Source organism: Pipistrellus kuhlii, unplaced genomic scaffold, assembly GCF_014108245.1.
Source record: "Pipistrellus kuhlii isolate mPipKuh1 unplaced genomic scaffold, mPipKuh1.p scaffold_m20_p_15, whole genome shotgun sequence".
Classification (NCBI taxonomy): domain Eukaryota; kingdom Metazoa; phylum Chordata; class Mammalia; order Chiroptera; family Vespertilionidae; genus Pipistrellus; species Pipistrellus kuhlii.
The window spans coordinates 39,638,405-39,656,967 of record NW_023425460.1 but is presented as its reverse complement, the minus strand read 5'-3'; positions in this window follow the sequence as shown (position 1 = coordinate 39,656,967).

The following is an 18,563-nucleotide window of genomic DNA, read 5'->3' as shown; positions in this document are numbered from 1 at the left end:
AAAAAAAAAAAAAAAAGAAAGAAAGAAAAAGACATGCTAATAAAGTTAAATAAAAATTCTACTCCCAAAATTAGATTAAAAAATAAGTTGTGAAAGATAGAAGAGAAAATTGAACAACAACAACAAAAAAGTATTAAAGAAGTAATACCAGAGTTGAAGTAGAGAAGTCTTATGATTATAAGGAAAATCAATAGGGGGGAAATTACACCTTGGAAAATAAACATAAAATTCAGAACATTATGAATAGCCCAGCTGTTGTGGCTCAGTGGTTGAGTGATGACCTATGAACCAGTAGGTCATGGTTCAATAAGAACCATAGGTTCTTAAAAGGGTTACATTAAAAGTTACATTGGGGGGGCGGGGGGAAGGGTTGCCTACTAAGGAAGTAAAATCAGACTGGCATTATATTTCTCATCAACACACTATATAACAGAAGACGATGAAGAAATGTCATTTTGAAATTACTTTGTTTATATTATTTTATAGCTAGCCAAATTATCATTGAAGGGTAGAATAAAGATGTTTTCAGACACACCAGGACTTAGAATTTTCATCTCTTATATTCCTCTTTAAAATTAGTTGAGGTTGTGATCTAGCACAAGAAAGAATAAGCCAAACGAGGGTGAAATATGGAAGCCAGAAAGAGTATAACCAACTAAAAAGGTCAATTAATTGAAGTCCAAAGATAATAATTATTCTTCAACTTTATAGAGCTATGACTTTACAGTAGCTCATGAGAACTCAGGAGGAATATATCTTTAAAAATGGAATGAGGAAGAAGGTATTGAAAAGATTTTAAGAATGTGACTTTAAAAATATTCAATTTCTAAAATATTTTTATAAATGCTTCAGTATGAACACAAACTTCACAATATAAATGTAACTGGTGAAACAAAACATTTTTTAAAAGATACCCATTTTCACTTGTAATGTTAAATTATTAATGGATTTTCACTATTCGGTTTTATAAAAATTAAATATTGATTATATTTGTGCCAATAAGAATGCAATTAAGTGAGCTCTCATGTATTGGTGTCTTCCTGAAATGCAATTGGCAATAATAATAATAAATATTTTTAATGCACATATATTTTTATCCCAATAGCCACTTCTGGAAATTTAGGATAAGGAAATACTTGCATTTGCCTGTAATATAGGAATATTCACTATAGCATAGTTTGAAATAGTAAAAATAAAAATATTTTTATTAATGTCAATAAATAGGAAATTGAATAGATTATAGCACATGCACACTAAGAAATATTATGCAGCCTCTTAATACATATATATAATACACTGAGTGGCCAAATTATTATGATCTCTGAATGCATAATAATCTGGCCACTCAGTATATATATATTAGAGCCCGGTGCATGAATTCATGCATGGGTGAGATCCAGCCAGCCTGGCCACGGGGAGGGGACATGGTGGTTGGCCAGCCTGCCTGCTGGTGGAACTCCTGATTGAGGGGACAATTTGCATATTAGCCTTTTATTATATAGGACACACATGTCAAACACAAGGCCCGCGGGCCAAATCCTTGATAGCATGTGAGTTGGTTAACAGCACTGTTAAGGAAAAGATTGTTCCACTCATTTTAAATTCACATTTCTGGTTAACATTGTCAGTTTATGACTGTTCAGTAAACCATTCGGCCCGCGATTTAGTCTGGATTTTAGATTTTGGCCCCTTCTCTGATTGAGTTCGACACCCCTAATATAGGATATACATGAGTGACCAAATTATTATGATCTCTGAATGCATAATAACCTGGCCACTCAGTTTATATATATCCAAGGAATATTGTTAAATGAAAAACAAACAGCAGAACAACATGTATATATAAAAATATGTTTATATAAAACAAAAGTACAGATATGTGTGTGTGTGTGTGTGTGTGTGTGTGTGTGTGTGCACTAAAGGCCCAGTGCATAAAAATTCATGCACTCAGGGAGGGGAGGTCCCCCAGCCCAGCCTGTGCCCTCTGCAGTAGGGGAATCAGGGGATGGCACCAGCCAGTGAGTAGCCAGTCCCACTCTCCCCCCAATCACTCCTCCACTGCTGCTGGTTGTCACCTCCCTCTGTCCAATGGTACCCACCTTGGCTGGCCTGGCTCTACCCACTTGCTAGCCCTGCCCCCTCACCACCAGTCATTCTACCATTAGGCCAATTTGCATATTAGGCTTTTATTATATAGGATACAAATGAAGAGAAATGGGCTCTCGGGTGGGGAGTAGGATTGAAAATAAGGGATGAGTCATGAGAAGTTTAATACATTGCTCTAATACTTCGATTAATTAAATATTTTATAAGACAATTTATTATGTTAAATTTTAAAATGAATAATCTCCCTAAAATAAAGTCCATGCATTCTTCAGCTACACACGAAAGAAGAGGGCCTAAGACAAAGGGGGTGGGTGCCTGTCTGCTCCATGCCATGCATGTCAGCCTAGTCTAACCTAACTGCTAAGCACCAACCGCAGCTGAAGGACACGCACAAATTGGATCAAATCCAGAGGATGATAATCAGGATGATGAAAGAGCTGGAATGTCATAATAGCTGAAGATCAACATTTAAATCATGAGGATATTTAGCCAGAAAAAAAGAACATGATTTAAAAGGACACGATTTTTAAAAAAGAGAGACATGATAACTCGCTTGATATATGAAACTTACTCTGTGTGGAATTGGATCAATGGGTGGAAATTATAAAAAGAAAAATCTAAGTTCACTGGAGAGAAAAAACTTCATTCTAAAAATATATACAATGATTTAAAAGCATGATACGTTCTATTGTCTAACAAATCTGTACAGTTTTTAAAATTAAAATAATACGTAGGAGATGAGAAAGCATGAGAACAATCGCTCTCATTTATGGCTAATTGTCCTTCAGAAAGACTGTTCCCAATTTTTCTTTTTAATGTATACACATACATTAATGTATATACACAATAATATCACTATTCGTCAGCAAATATGTATTGGGTACGTACTACGTAAGCAAGCATTGTGCTAGGCACTGAAATGGCCAAGGCAGGACTTCTGCCCTGGCTTCTCCATCACGGTCCCCTGGAAATCTGCATCTTCTAGTCAATAGAAGCTCCTTAGGTGGTAAACATTTGTCCCATGTTCAGCAAAGCACAATGTGTGCTATGCTCTTGCTTTTTTCGGTATTGGTGAAGAACATGGGGTCTGAGATCAGACAGACCTGGGTTGTATCCCTAAACCTCTCTGATCCCCAACTCCTTATCAGGAACACATGAATACTATCCTGCCCTCTGGGGCTGGTTCCGTGGATTACACAAGACTCCTGTGAAGCACACTGCAGGGCCCTGCAGCCCCTAACAGTGTTAACCATTAAATTGTTATTAATAGTAAAGGTTCACACATGGAGTCTTACTGATGAGGACAATGACACTTGCCTAGTGTTCTTGCTCACTCATTCTCAGTGGGTCATTGTCTCTTCAGGACGCTGAGGCAAGGGCCATGGAACACCCAGGCTGCCCCACACACCACTGGGCCCATCTCTGTAATTTTCTGTGATTGGCCAGCAGTTTGCATGTCTCCCTCACAGGTAACTCTCAGAGACTCCAGGTGCTCTGTGATGCAGGCCCAGAATAAACAGAGAAATTTGCCCATGTTTACATGATGATTCAGAAAAAGCCATCAGTGGAATGACCCCTCTTTGGCTTTCTTCGTCTCACATCCCCTGCCTGTATGTCATGAATATAATACCCTTTACCAGAGACTCAAGAAGGAATAGGGCAGCTGCCTGTTCTGAGGCTGATGGGACCTTCTCAATGTAAACAGGACCTTCTTGTGGGTCTTCTCAACAACCCAGGCATCATCTCATAAAGCCAGGCATCGCCACAGGCCAAGTCCATTGCCAGCCTGGCTCTGCCAAGAAACATGCAGCTCAACTACACTTGACTCTCAAAATAAATACTTTAAGTCAGAACAGATGCTGTCAGCTTGGCCCAGAGAAATTGGTGGCACCAATCACTTGAAGAAAGCTCTTGGAGCAGAGGGAACATGCGGGAGGTCACTTGGAAGGTGCCAGGCCTGGCTCTCAGGACCTCCAGAGCACTCTCCCTAGGTAGAGGCAAGGAAGACACGCTTCAGAAGAGAAGAGGTTGTGCCGCAGCAAGAACGCAGCCAAGAGCAAAGAGCCGGTTCTTGTCCCCGCTCTGCAGCTCCAAGCAGATCCCTCTGGCTCTGGGACTTTGCTCTCTGTAAATGAAGATTGTAGTGAAGGTTCAAAGAGTAGCAAACTGTAAAGGGCTGCTATATGGGTGAAGGATTACAGTAGCCTGAGACCACCCTGGAATGCCCTCTGTTGCTATCATCAGGCATAGGAGAGAACCAAAAGGAGGTTTATCTTGAGGACTGGGACAAGAGAAGGCCATGGACAGAATCAGGACCTCTTCCCTTTCCTCATTTCCAAACAGAAGGCTCCCAACACAAGGTTCAAATTCTCTCTCTCTGCCTTATCTTTTCCCTTTCCTTTTTTTCCTTCCCTCCATCCCTCTCTTCTTACTTCCTTCTTTCCTCTTTCTGATCTATGCCTCCAGCCAGACAATTCCTCTTCATTCCTAAAACACTCTCTCTCTCTCTCTCTCTCTCTCTCTCTCTCTCTCTCTCTCTCTCTCTATCTCTCCCCTCACCCCTCAAGACCTTTGCACCTGCTGTGCCCTCTCTCTGGACCATTCTTGCCATGCCTCCTTGTCTGTTGGGTCTCAACTTTGATACCACTTCCTATAGGCTTGTTGAGGGGCCCTATGCTGGGTTCTCCTAGGGCTCAATGTCCATGATTGTCTCTCCTCAGGCTATGAGCTCTCAGGGAAGGGACTTCTACCCATCAGCCTCCCATAAAGCAGGGGCTCAAAAAATGTGTACTGAGTGAATGAATGAGAAAATGTTTCTCAAGGACACAGAGCAGAAGGATGGGGCCTGGATCCTCTTTCTACGAGTCCTCATTCATTCACTCATTCTTTCCTTCAATTATTTACTCATATAACAGATATTTGTTGAGCACCTTCAACAAGCCAGGGACTCTGCCAAGCACTGGGCTCAGAGCAAAAGAGCAAGTAACTCTGTTCTCAGGGAGTTTGCATTCTTAAAGGAAAGGACAGGACATGACAGATAGGAAAATAATCTGAGAATGATAAGTGCTACATGGAAAATTAAAATGAGCTAGTGCAATAGAGCTTGACCTGGTGGATACTCTAGATTGCATAGATGAAGAAGGCTGCTCTAGAGATGGGACTGGCAGCATATGATGGGGGAGGGAGGGAAGAGCCAGCCTTGCGAGTGTGAAGAGTATTCCAGGAGAGGGATAGCTGGTGCACGGGACTTGAATGGGAGGTTACTACAGAAGGAAGGTCAATGTGGTGGAATGCAATGGGCGGCAAACAGGAGCATGTTTGAGATAAGGCGGGTGAAGTAGGAAGGGGCTAATTTGTGTAGGGCCTTGCAGCCCAAGATAAGGTTCTATTTTAGTCAAGTGGAATGGGGTCCACTGGAGAGTGTTAAGCTGGGAGTGATGTGATACAACTCATGTTTTTAGAAGATTAGCCTGACCATGGTGTGGAGGGGTGGGAACAAGAGTAGAAACAGAGATTAGAGGCTATTGTGCTAACCCAAGCAAGGAGTAATGGCAGCCTGAGCCAAGAGGTCATAGTGATGATGGAGAGAAGTGGACGGACCCATGTTGGAAGGCAGAGTTGTTTGGACTTGCTCATGTTCGAAAAGTAGAGTTGATAAAGTGCTCAGGGACTGGATATGGGGGAGGGAAGAAGGGAAAGAGGCTCAAGGAACTGTGTGGATGGGGGTGCTCTGTACTGTGCGGGGAAGAGGAGACTGGAGGAGAAGGCTTAGGACAATGATCGGATCTATTAAAGTCTGTTGAGATTTATATACGTATTCAATATCTAAAGGAAATACACAAGACTGTATTTATATAGCAGTTAAATACACAAGACTGAAGTTCTGGGAGAGATCAGGGGTGGGCTTGCATATTTGGGAACCATCTGCTTTGGTGACTGGTGATGCTATGGGTTTGGAAGGAATTACCTGGAAGAGAATACCTGTGAGGAGAAGAGAGCTGAGGACAGAACTCTGGGTACTCCAGCACTAGAAGGTCTGCAAAAAAGGAGGAGCCAGCCAGCAAAGAGACCAATAGGGACAGCCTGAGAGAAAGGAGAAAAACCCAGGCTGTGAGGGTCCCAGGAGCCAAAGGAAGTTCAAGTTGCTTCCCAGCCACACACCCTAAAACTTCCCAGATCCACTGCATATCCTCCTGAACCATGCATATACCTGCCTGCCCCTGGGACCAGCTGTTCTCAGTAGTGCCACACCTACCCTGCTGACCAATCCCACAGCGCAGTTCCTCCCCGCCTCCTTCAGCATCCTGGCACTAACTGGTTGTGTGGCTCTTGCCAAGTCCTTACCCCTTCTTGAATCCTGGTTGGATCCAAGGCTGGAGGTGGCATCTCTTGCTGACAGTCCTTTTTGTGCCAACATGACTCAGGGTCTGCCTGTCCCTCCCTACGCTGAGTGCTCTCCAAGTCTGGGCTTTGCTTCGGTGCAGCTCAGAGCTCAAGCTCTCTTCTCTTTCTTTCCCTGGAGACGGTAGAGTCCCAGTGACGGATGAGGGCCTGCTCAGAGCAAAACTCATAGGCGAGGCACAACCTATGGCCGGCCACACACACACACACACACACACACACACACACACACGGAACACTTGGAGAGAAACCCAGAGGAGTGTCAGGGAAACGCAAGGGCCTTGGACCCAAAGCAGCAGCGTGGGTTGCTCATGGCATGTCCTGTCTAAGATGACCAGTCATTGCTTGCTCCACTCCCCAAAGAAGGGCACCCTGGGGTTACATTCACATTTGTCCAGAGGGGGTGACTTTTTAAGATTTGTGCAAAGTGTCCTATAAGCAGTGCCATGTGATCCCACTTTAGACACAGCTTCTCCGAGCTCACTGCCTGGTTCCCATGGGCCTGTCAGCCATTCCCTTTAAACCTGCCATCTGCGTTCTATAGGCACGTTGACAACTGCCTGGGCTGGCCGTCTGATGTTGTGGGTCCGCCCTCTATCTCTTCAAGTTCTCTGTCTGGATGACTTAGGCCTGTATGTCCTATCTCTAGGCCTGCCGCCAGGCTGCCCAGTACCCTGGGAACGTGGACTGCTGCTGAATCAGGGCTGTGTGGCACAGTCATGCTGCCCTGTGGGCTGCAGTCCTGCAGGGAATGAATGCCCCCACCTCTGGCCTCCAGCGGTGGCCACTGTGATTAGTCCAAGGGCTCAGCCACGCTTTGAAAGGGGTGTCTGTATGGTGTGTTTTCCCCCACGTTACCTCCAAGGCCAAATCCCCCTGAGATGGATCTGTGTACCCATTTTGCTTTTTTTTTTTTTTTTTTTTTTTTTGGCAATCCACCTTTAATAGGGAGCTGAGTGTGTAGCGCCTTGTGCTTCTGGCCAGGAGCTCAGTGCTGGCAAGGCAGGCAGGCCCGGGAGGCCAGCAGCAGGGTGGGAGCAGGCCAAGAAAAACCCCCAGGCCTCAGGCGGTGGCAGGAGGGCGGCCCGGGCAGCTGCCCATGGAGCCTGGCCTCAGAGCTCCTGGGGACTGGCCTGGCCTGGCGCCAGCAGCTGTGGCTCTGTCCCTTTGCCGAGAGCCAGGGACACAAAACAGAGCCCAGTTTTCCAAGTGACACAAAGTGGTCTCTTCACAGGGCGCCCCCTTCCTCCCCCCCCACCCCCCCACCCCCCACTCAGCATATGGACCCACACAGCCCGTGTTCTCACGCAGAAAAGGGGCCTCGAGAAGCACGAGGTACAACCACCATCACGTGCAAGAATGTTGGGCTTGGATCGAATGAAGCAGAATGCAGCTCATGTTTAGCAGCACCCTTCCCCTGGCAGGCCCTGAGCGGAGGGTTTATACAGACCCCGACACCTAGCGTGGCATGCACAAGATCACCAGGAGACACAGAGGCCCCACTTACAGATCAGAAACCAACCTTCGCACTCCTTTCGCAAGGCTAGCATTTTACAGACCAAGGGTGTTGAGCTTCCGCAAGGATGCAGAGCAGCTGGGACACGCCTGCATTGCTGGTGGGGACAGGGAGTGGCATGGCCACCTTGGAAACAGCGTGGCAGCACCCCACACAGTTACATACACACTAACCATGTGGCCCAGCAAGCCCACTCCTAGGGAGTTCTCCAAGTGAGAGGAAACCTGTACGTAGACGTGTATAGTAGCTTTACTCGCAATCACCGAACACTGGGAACAACCCAAATACCCTTTACCTGAGGAATGGATACGAAAAAAGTTCTTCAAGTATCTCAGGAGTTAAAAGGAGCCTACTATTAAACAGCAAAAAGATGAATGAATCTCAAATGCACTATGCTAAGTGAAAGAAAACTGGAATCACATATTGGATGACTCAGTGGAGGTGACATTCTCATGAAGGAAAATCCAAGAAACAGAAAACAGATCAGCAGTTGCCAGGGGGAGGGAGGATGATGGAAGGGATTTAATATAAAAAGGCAATGGGACATGGATGGATTTTTGGAGGATATTGGAAAAATATCATGATTCTGGTGGAGGTTCCATCACGGGATATGTTTCTTAAAACTTACAGAACTGTACACTAAGATGGGTGAATATTACTATATGCAGATTAAACCTTTTTTAAATTTATTTTTTATTTATTTTTTTTAATGGAGTAAGAAATCAGAGTTCAAGATCAGGTAACTTGCCCAAAGGCAACCAACCAGGAAGTGGCAGATTCGAGATTTAAATCCACTGTTTTGATCACCATTCTGGAGACCATCTGGTTCAAGCCTCAGTCACGGAGAGCGGGAGGGGAGATTTGGGGGAGGGGAGGTTTTAGGGGAGCTGTTTAAAAAATTCACTGAACTGTAATTTTCAAATCCTTTTTCTCTGAACCCCTCTTGCCACAAACGTTTTGAGGTTGTCTGAGAATCCTGGCAGGCCTATTTCTCAGGTCACTGACTGTTACACCTGAGAATTGTGCAGAGCCACCCCGCAGAGCTGGGGGACTTGGTCACCTTCCTTTAAGTCACTGCTTGCTGTGCCATCCTGGCCATGTCACTTCCTCCTTCCAGAGCCCCGCTTCCTTGTCCACCAGATCAGGGTAATGTTACCCTCCCCCAGATGGAGTGGGAAGGTTACAGGAGGATCCTAGAACCTACAGTTTCAGATCTTTAGGATCTAATTCAGCTGTTTTCTTTTCTCTCTGGGGATTGAGTCACCCGCCGCTGCTAATAATAATAGTGAACACTGCCTGAGTCCAGTCGATGTGCTGTGTAATTTTCAGACATTTAATCCGGTTGTCAAACCTTGAGGTGGTGCTACCTCACAGAAGAGAAGAGGAAATGGAGGCGCTTAGAAATGAAGTCATTGAGCTGGTTTCCCCAACTAGGCAATAGAGCCAGGATTGAACCCGGGCACTCCCATCTCAGCTTCCCACTGCCATTTGGGAGAGTGAGCATTGGTAGCCACACCTCCAGTCTATTCCCTCCTCACACCCTCTGTCTAGTCACACCCTCTGTCTAGTCACACTTTCTGTGGAGCTTTCCCCAAAGGGGATGCAAAAGGCTTTCTCTCCAATGTGGGAGACCCAGCACAGCCACAGAGGCCCACTGACCTCAAGGACACCTGACCTTGCCACCCTTCCACCAAGCAAGGGTGCGGGGGGACCATGCTGAGTGCTGAGGGCCACTGGGCACCGAGAGGAAGACGAGAGGAGGAGGAAGAGAGAAGCCACTCTTGTGGGAGAATGAGCAAGTGTTTGCTCTCTCTACTCCATCCGGGGGGTTTCATTCCGCCTCATCGCTGCTCATTATCAGAGCTCACTATGTTCAGGCGAAGGGCGAACGTGTTCCTAAATTTAAGACTCTGTGTGCGACCGCGACAATGCGTGTTTTGTGTGCTTCTCCCTGAAAAACTCCTCCTGTGACATGGGCGACCCAGCCTGGACCCGGGCTTTCAAGTGCGATACCCACTCCACCTGGCCCCTGCTGGCAGATTTTTCTTAAAGTCTAAAACGAGGGGCTCACCTTCTCTTCTTGGCTTTTTCTTCTCCGCTCCCTATAATCTTGATTTGACTCGCACAAAACGACTCGGTGGGGGACCCACTCAAGAAGGCTTTGTCAGGGAACAATGGACGGGCACCTCGACAGAGGCTGGCCTGCCGCATCGAGAGAGGGAAAATGGATTAAAGTTTAAAGATGTCATGTATGTTAACTGATCGGTATCGGTTTTATGTATTTTGTCAAAGGGACATCAGTGGAGCCGGGCCTAGGAGAGCAAGGGCTGCCAAGGAGGGAGCCCTGGCCCCCACACACCTTGGCCAGAGGCCTCACCAGAGATAACAAGCCCAAGAAGCCTTGGGCTTGAAAGGTAATAATAACAATCATTGGGAAGAAAAGGCTGTGGAAATGGTGAGGATTGTTGTGTGTGTCAGCTTTGTCCTTCCACAATGGCCCGGGGCCAGGAGCCAGGCGGTCACTGGGGCAGCAGAGCGGCTCCTTCAGAAAGCAGCCGGGCCTCTTTCAGCCCCGATGGCTTTCTTCCAGGAGAATTGCTCCAATGGGCGCCCCCGGATCAAGCAGAAGCCCCAGGGAGTCAGGGGGAGGCGGGGCAGAGGGAGCTGAGCTCAAAGGAGTGGCTCCCTGCGGCCACCTCTACAGGGCCAGGCCGAGGACCCCGCCAAGCACAGGAACAAGGAGGCCTCGGCTGCATGAAGCCTCAGCCCTGACCTCCGTCGTGCTGAGAGGTGGTCACCCACAGTGTCCTGCTCCCCTGTCAGGGCATCAAGAGAACAGATCTGGCTTCTGCAACTTCTCTTCAATGGCCCTGAAGGAAAGTGGAATTCCCCACTTAGGGTTTTTTTTTGTTTGTTTGTTTGTTTTTTGTTTGTTTGTTTGTTTTTTTTTGCCTCTGAGAACTTTTCCTGCCATGTGTACCTCCTTTTCTGAGAGTTTCTAGAATTTTTTTCAAGTAGTGAACAGGCTCAACATGGAGTATCTTGGAATCCTCCTTTTGAAGCAGTCCAGCCTGGACCAGCCCCAGTTGCTTGGAGGAGGAGGTTGGGGCCGAGGGTGCACAGTGGGCTTCTTCAGAGGCCAGTGAGGGAAGGTCGGAGCTGGTTTGGAGACCCTCCATCACGGTCCTGGTCGCCCGTGGGCCCCTCAGAGGCAGTAATCTGCTGGGTCCAGTTCTGACTGGCTTGTGAGAGCTGATTGTTCAATTTCCAGTAATGTTCAAGCCTGTCTTTATCCCCCACTTAACACAAATTTATTTTCTCAGAGTTCTGGAGGCGAGAAGTCCAAGATCAAGATGCCAGCAGGGTTGGTTTCTCTGGTTTATCACGCAAAGGTGATAAACATTCAAAGCATAACACTCAATGTTACTGTTACCTATACTCCTGAGGGTATGTATGCCTACTGTATCTGCATCGTGGAAATATCACATCATGTGACACTCTGAGCGTCTCTTCCCAACTCCATATACAATGATGTCTCCGTGACAGACTGAAACTGTCCATGGTAAGGTATTTATACCTTGGAAACCAGCAAATGCCACAAATCTGGGCTTTTCCCCCAAAATGCTAGTTGTTAAGTGTTTATCAGGGTGTTGGTTTGGGGGGAGGGGGGGGGCACGGCACTGGCCCAGCATTTTGGGCACCTGACCAGTCACTTTCTCTCTGTAACAAGGAGGAGAAGAGTTGGGATGACAAGTTGCTTCAAAGACAAACTGTATGAAATTATGAGTGTTTCAGAATTCCTTGACCCCCATTTTCATGCATGCGTGCATTCAATCATTCATTCTCTCTAAGAAAATACTGTATAATGAAGAAAAAAAAAAGTCATTTCCAACTCCAAAACCTTTATGACAATCTGATCTCATTTCTACCTTTAATCAGGACAATTCAAGGCCAATAAGTTGAGCCTTATGCTGGGCTCAGGAACAGGGGCCAGCAGGAACATGTTCATGACTCTGAGGACATCACCTCCCTTTGGGCCAACCTGTACCCTCACATGCCTCCCCCTCCTCCGCCCCTCCCATTTCTGGGCCTCAACTGAGAAGGCTAAAGCTGTGAGCCCTCCAGCCGGGCAGCTGCATTTGAATTGGGGTCTGGAAGGCTGAAAGGTCTTCAGAGTCACAGCCAACAATTCTCAGGGGGACTGCAGGCATTGGGAGCACTCCACAAAATCGAATCTGGTGGCCTTCCAAGAACACTTCATGTGGGCAATGGCTTTCTCTCCCTAGAAGGCTACACTTGGCCAGGGCCCGGCTCTCCCCTGCCCCAGAGGACACAAGGCAATAGCATCAGCAGCAACAGCTAATGTCCCTGGAACAGAGCCAAGTGGCAAACACTGGCCCAAGCACATCGGAGCCTCCTGAGAGCAGGCAGTGTCTTAGTTCCATTCCACAACCAAGGCTGAGAGACATTCCTTCACTTGGCCGACTGGCTCAGCCAGGAAGCCACACAGCTGGGATCCAGACCCGAACAAGCTGACAACCGAGCTCTCCTCCTTAGCCACTATGCTCGATTGGCTCCCAAGAAGATGTCCTTTCATGTGGCCACGCAAACCCCCTTCCCCTGCCCAACACCCCCAAATGGGAGCAGCACTGGGCAAACCCCACACAACATAGGGATACGTCCCAGTCTTTCTGTGCCCAAGAACCTTGCCATCTGCAAGGCACTTTCAAAGTCAGCTCTCACTTGCCCTTGGTGATTTTCTGAGGCATACATAACGAGGATGGCTTTGCAAGATGAGAAAGTTAATTCAAATGCCTTCTGGGAGTTGGCCTCGGCCACTCAGCCCAGCTGGGTCTGAGGCTCAGTCTCTGGACTCACAGTCCAGTGCTCATTTTGCTGCAGCATCAGCATGCATCACCTCTCCACCCCTGCAGGAGCCTCGTTTCTTAGCTGCAGATGAAACCAATAGATCCCTGGAAACCTGTCAACCCCGAGACCAGAAGACAAGTTCCAGGAGGAGAGAAATACTTGAGATTCCTGTTCAGGAACAATGTTGGGTTGGACCAGAATAACACCAGAAGAAAAGAAGGAAACAATAATGTCCGCCATTGCGTAACCCACGCCACCAGTGGAAGCTGGGGCTGGAAGGAAGTCGGGTGATTTCCAAGGGGGCACCTCTCTCTGTGGAAGGATGAGGGAAAGGCCTCTGACATACATGGAGCATCTACCAGGCATCTACTTGGGTAAATATTATCCCAGGTCCTTGTCCTGGCAACCCCATGGCCTAAGTGTTACTGCTGCCAGTGTTCAGAGGAGGAAACAGAGGCACGGGGTGGCTTCGCCTTCCAGAAGCAGTGCTGAGATGCCCAAACGCTCTGCTCCTCTCGACGGGGAGTGAGCTGAGTTTTGCAAAACAGTGTTCAAGGGCAAGGACTCTGAGAGCCCAAAGTGGAAACAACTCAGAAGTCCATTATCCACACAACGAAACACTACACAGCAAGCAACAGGAAATCACTGCAGATATTGTACATACTACTGCATGAATGAGCCTTGGAAATATGACAATTTTTAAAAAGCCCTGGCCAGTGTGGCTCAGTTGTTGGAGCATTGTCCTGTATACCAAAAGGTAGCGGATTCAATCTGGTCGGGTTTCATCCCTGCCAGGCACATGGGGGAGGCAGCTGATCAATGTTTCTCTCTCACATCACTGTTTATCTCTCTCTCTCTCCCTTCCTCTCTCTAAATTCAATAATTTTTTTTAAAAAAATTAATATATTAACCACTAACGGGGGAGAAAATTGGTTCTTCCAGGGCAAGAAAAAAAAATTTGTTTAATATTACCATGGTTTGTGATCCTCCCAAGTTCAACTGTTCAGGACAAAAAAAAAAACCCATATTCCTTTGTATTTAATTTCTGTCTTTAGGGGAAATGTAAATTAAATTCAGTCTTTCCCCCTCAGGAAAGATGTGGATGATCATGAAAGAAAGGTTGAGAAGCACCGTGCTAAGTGAAAGAAACCAGACACAAAAGGCCATATAACGTGTGGGTCCAGACAGAGGAAATGTGAGGAGAAGGCAAACCTACAGAGAGAGAAAGGAGGCCCGTGGCTGCCTGGGGCTGGGCGTGGGAACCAGAATGAGTGCACACGAGAAAAAGGGATCTTTCCGAGGTGATGAAAATGTTCTAAAATTGAATTGTGGTGGTGGTTGCACAACTCTGTAAATTTCCTCAAAGTCATTGAACAGTGCCCTTAGAACGAGTGAATTTGCCGGTGTTTAAATTATACTTCTATAAAGCTATCTTTAAAAAAAAAAAAAAATAGGAAGAGCACAGGCTTGGGAATCAGAGAGGCCTGGGCCCCTCAGTCCAACAGCCCAGCAGATGGCCTGGGCCTCAGTGCGTTCCTTGGTAAACTGGGGGTGTAGGAGAGCTTGGTAAACTGGGGGTGTAGGAGGCTCTAAGCCACATGTGTCAAACACAAGGCCCGTGGGCCAAATCCGTCCCGCCAGGCCTTGCAATGTGGCCCGCACCGCGCTGTCATCACTGCACTCCGCTGCGTTTCCATCACAATGACAGTTTATGACTGTTGAGTAAACCATTCGACCCGCGATTTAGGCTGGATTTTAGATTTTGGCCCCTTCTCTGATTGAGTTCGACACCCCTACTCTAAGCAGTCTCCCCCGTGAGACTGCTTAGAGCAGGGGTCTTCAAACTGCAGCCCACAGAGGAGTCTGATCCGGCCCGCCAGGTTTTTTGGGCAGTGAGCGCAGCCGAGGTGTTACAGTAGGAATTAGTAGTTCATATAGTCCGGCCCTCCAGCTCTCTGAGGGACCGTGATCTGGCCCCCACTTTAAAAAGTTTGAGGACCCCTGGTTAGAGCCCTCAGCACTGTGGCAGGAGATCTGAGGGCTCTAAACGCAGGACAAGGACCTAGAACTCCTTTTCAGCTTTCAGATGAAATAGCACCTCCCTGAGGCCTTCCCTGACCCCTGGAGGCTAGTACCCAGCATGCCACCTGTTTATTTCCTTGTAGCACTTGCTGAAATCTCAAGTGGCCCTTTTGTTTACTTGGCCATTGTCTGCCTCTCCACCCTCCACTGGAATGTTAGCTCCAGGGGGCAGGGACCTCACCCCCGCTGTGAGAAGGACACCCTGCGCCCTCACAGAAGCAGGGACATGGGCATGTGAGCTGGGGTGATTACTATTACTGGTTGAACGCCAAACGCTTGCACGCATATGAGCTCTGTTTGTGCATCTGAGAGTCACGCATTTCTGAAGACTTCTTCAGAAAGAATTCTGTATCAGGTGTGTAACGGGGTGAACAATTCTGGGGAAATTTTTTGCTTTAATTACATGGATTCGTTGGCCTTGCATACCTGCTCTGCTGTAGTGATTCTTATCCTGGGGGCTGCAGGGACCCAGGGAGCCCCTGAAAACACATGCAGGGTGTTTGCATTCAGGCACATACATTCTCTTTGGGGGTGATGGTCCTTAACCCTTAGCAGAACCTCAGGAGGGACCATGACCGAAATTAGGCCATGATTCTCTGGTGATCCAGGTGCAATGAAAACTAAGTATGGGAAGTAACACTCTCTCTCTCTCTCTCTCTCTCTCTCTCTCTCTCTCTCTCTCTCTCACACACACACACACACACACACACACCATCAGGAGGCCTAGCCTCATGGAGAACTTGGGGAAGGCACTGATGGGAAATCTTCATGGAACTGAGCAAGAGCAGCCGACATAGAAGTCCAAGGGAGATGGGAAGGAAGCAGGACTGGAAACGGGGAGACTCACTCCTCATCTGTTCCTCGACCATTAAATTGTGAAACAGGATCCTGGGCTGGGCACCCACAAAGCAAGCTGCAGAGAGAGAAAATGAGATAAAACCCCCGTCTGCTTCCTGCCCCTCAGCCAAAGACACCATCTACCTGAGCCTATGCCGACCTTGGGAGGCACAGTGAGAGTTGGGGGCTGACAAACCTGGGGTGGCACTTTGCGGGGAGGTGGGGGGGGGGGGGGTAAATACACTGAGGCTGGGTGATCAACAGGCTTCTGCAGTGATTTTCCAAGGGTGTGTGTGTGTGTGTGTGTGTGTGTGTGCCTGTGCTCTCCAGAGAAAGAGAGAAGACACAAAAATCAGCAGTCTACAATAAACAGAACCACTTTACCATCCACTCGTAAACCAGAGCCAGGCAGCCCGGGACCCAGGAAACCTGCGCCCGTTCTCTGAACATTGTGGCCCTCATAGAACAGACACAGGAGGGCCAGGCAAGGGGGACGGACTCATTACACCTACCCAGCAACAAATCACTTGGAAAACATAAATATGGTCTCAAGGACACTCGGCCGCTAACGAAGCTAAAGTGTTTTTCTTTCAAACCCCGGCAAGAAAATCCCAGGGATGAAACAAACTTCGCTTATTTTCGTTTCGACTCAATTACCTGTTAATGGAAAAAATCTGGCACCGGCCATAATGAGGCGGGCATGAGCTCACTGGCGCGGGGGTCGGCGCTGTCAGGAAGGCTGCAACAAGCCCGGCCTTTATCTGCCTCTCTGTAACCCCTTTTAAATCGCTGTCAGGGAGCCCACGCCGAGCGAGAGGAAGGCCTTGGAACCCGCGCCGGGTCCCGGGGCCCCCCTGGGAAAGGGAAAATTGTTGTTGGCAAGTCTGCCTGGCTCCAGAAATTGATCCAGCGCCCCCCACTTGTCCGAGCGGCAGCAGACAGGGCTGAGAATTCTGTTATAATTAAATAGAGTGCTGATTGGCTGCTGGAGGTAGTCTTGAGACGGGTGTTTGAAAGCAGAGAACAACGGGGACTATTCATAGGGAGAAGCCCGGAGTCTTAAAAATCCATCTGTTTCATTCCCAAATTTAGGCCAAAAAAAATGCTCACTTGCTGTCTTTAAAAATACCACCTGCTTCGCGCTGTTGTATAATGTGCCATTATATAAGGTGGAGGCGGGCGGAGGAACGGACGGGTGAGAGGATGCGGCCTGGTGGCCTGGCCCCTTCCCCAAGGAGAACAGAAGCCGATGGTCTGCATAGGCCAGGCATCTGTTCCCAAGGCGCCCTCTCCTTCTCAGGTGCCCCGAGCTGCAATCAGAACCCCCACCTGCCGGACCTGGCATTCACCTGACCTCCCATCACCATCAGGGTTGCACCCAGGGCTGGACTGGCTGAGATCTCACCCCCAGGCTGCCCACAGCTGTGATGCAAGAGAAAGAGACCCATCCAGGCCCTTTTAGCCCCAGCATCAGGACCAGTAAGTAGCTTCCTGCAGCTACCACCCTCACTCGAGGGTATGGCACCCACGGGAATGGCACCTGCGGGGCGTAAGGTTCCCAAAGGGGCGGCCCCATTTCTCCCAAGGGGACAGATGTCCTGGTCCAGCATAGTCCCAACAGCTTTTCACAAACTTCAGGGAAATGGCAGGACTCAGTCTCTCCTTAAGATGTTTGTTCGGCCCAGCTGGCATGGCTCAGTGGTTGAGTGTCAACCTATGAACCAGGAGGTCAGGGTTCGATTCTGGTCAGGGTACATGCCCCGGGTTGCTGATAGATGATTCTCTCTCAGCATTCCTGTTTCTCTCCCTCTTCTTCTCCCTTCCTCTCTGAAACTAATAACAACTATCTGCTTTTCTCATTCCGCCAGCCATTGGAGAGAATGTCTCTCTAGTCATTGTCCCATTTTTAACCCCAGCTCTGCCACTTGCCAGCTGGACATGTTACTTAGCCCCTTCCCAGGACAAGGGAAATAGGAAGGCTTCCATCAGGGCATTTGGGCAGAGAACAAATAAAATAATGCGTGCTGTGCCAGATGCCCGGGAGCCCAGTGTGGTGCTTGGCACGTCGGGGTGCCTGCTAACAGGTGGCTGCTGTATTTCTGAGAACTCCACACTCCAGTCCTCCGCCACATTGGAGTCCATAAATCTGGACACCAACCCAGCATTGGGAACAAGTCGCAGAGCTGGCAGCGGAATGAAAATTCCCCACATCAAAGCCGGCGAGGAGAGAATTCCAGGCAGCAGGTGGTTCCTGGAAAGATCCCTGGTCTAGATAGCAGGGAATCGTGGCATTTAGCCTAGACCCTGCCAGCACCCAGCTGTGTGGCTTCAGGCAAGGCACTCTTGGGGCCCCTTCTCCGAGCTTCAGCTTCCGTTGGCCCCTCTTTCCAGCTCTTAAAGCGATAGCCTGGTTCCATTCAGAGCAGCTGCTCTTGCCTACTCTTGGGTTTCCCAGTCGGAAGGATAGAACTGAGCCCTCTTGGGAATTCTGATGCCCCAGGAGGGGATGGGGGCTACACGAGGAGCCCCCTCCACACCCTGACACCAAGGGCAGGTTCTGATTTCACCCACATGCCCACAATTTCCCACTTGCACCCTCCCCTTCAACCTTTGCATCCTGGAAAGCAAATATAGACACTAGAATGGTTTCTAGCAGGGCCTTGTCTCAAAACGTATTAATAGAAATTTGATCTTATATTATTTATCCGTAGAGACCATTCCAGAAGCCCCACTCCAGCCACATTTTTCACGG